The sequence below is a fragment of the Poecilia formosa genome, unplaced genomic scaffold, assembly GCF_000485575.1.
Source record: "Poecilia formosa unplaced genomic scaffold, Poecilia_formosa-5.1.2 Scaffold25, whole genome shotgun sequence".
In the NCBI taxonomy this organism is placed as follows: Eukaryota; Metazoa; Chordata; class Actinopteri; order Cyprinodontiformes; family Poeciliidae; genus Poecilia; species Poecilia formosa.
Window position 1 is genome coordinate 1,608,092 of NW_006799964.1, and position 1,480 is coordinate 1,609,571.

Sequence of the window (1,480 nt, forward strand, 5' to 3'; positions counted from 1 at the left end):
GTGTGTGTGTGTGTGTGTGTGTGTGTGTGTGTGTGTGTGTGTGTGTTTGAGATTTTGTGTGTATGAGCGCCAGGGATAGACAGAATTATACATTCACAGTAATTAATCTGATATACAGTTTACATCAGGGGAAAGACACAGAGCTGGTCTGTTTGTTGTTGGAGTTAGTATTAAGCAGGGGATTGGATTCACTTATTTAACACACAGTTGATTTGAACAGCTGCTCTGTTTTGAAGCTCACTACAACAATATCGCCATAAAAATAAAACCCTGTGAAATCACAGCCCTACACAGCGCTCACGTCTCGCCCCTTCTGATTGGCTCAGCAGACTGCCCAAACTTTTCATTTTTATCAGCACGTCTATAACGTAACCTGTCGAAGACGAAAACAAGAACGTACTGTTTTAGTCACCAGCTCGACACAATCGCAACACGCGAGAGCTTGTGGTTAAAAAAATAAAAGGGATAAGAAACTGCATGATTTGAACATTACATTCAGTGGGAAGACATCTTTATTAAAATCCTGAAATAAATTTTAGGTTTGGATTGACTTAAATGAAAGCTCTGTGGAGAGGTGGAGCAGGTTTTTAAATCGCACAGAATTGCTGAGAGGGTCGTGTTTTTTGTGGCTCTAGGCTTCTGTCAGCGATTCTAACAAATGCTTAGAAACATTTGTTCTCTTTTTAACCAGAAGAAGAGCTTTGTCCACCTCCTCACCACAAAGTCAAGCTTTCATCCGGTGCAGGTTCGACTCCACCAGAGTTTCACTGTGAAAGATCCCGTTTGAGGTTTCTATTAACAGGATATATGGACAACGCGATTCTGTTTGAGTTTTCATCAAGCACTGGAGCGTTTCACAGCCAAGAGTGAAGCTTTTCTGAAGGCCTAAGTATGGCCCAGGGCCGCAAGAACTAAATGTCTAAATTCTGTTCTTGCATGTTGTTTTGACAAATAGTCTGGGCAGAACTTTTTGTGATGATGTACAGCAGTTGATCTATGAAGATTTCCTAGGACTTCTGTACTCTAGTCTTTAGAAAGTATTAAATGTTCTAGCCAGAAAGGTTAATAGAACAAATCTGTTTTTGTGTGGTGTTTACTGAGATCTGGAAAAGCTTAGGTTACTTTCTCCCAGTCGGGAGTCGGTCTTGGTCTCTTGTTCAGCGGCTACAGCAGCAAAACCTTGATGTTGCTTGAGATGTTTTTTTTTTTCTCTGATCACTGCATCCTCTTGCAGATTTTGCTCAGCTTGCTTTAAATTAAGCAAGATACAGAGAGGGGGACAACAATTATGATTATGAAGCTGTGAGGTAATATAACTTCTATGATCATCATTTGAAAATAAACGAGTCTAAAATGTTTTATATGGATGTTCAGTTCTAAAAATTATCCCGCTTGCAATGCTGCAAGCGGGATAATTGATTAGATCAAGGTATTCAGCATGTTTGACCAAATCAGAAAGTAAAAGTCAATACACAAAATA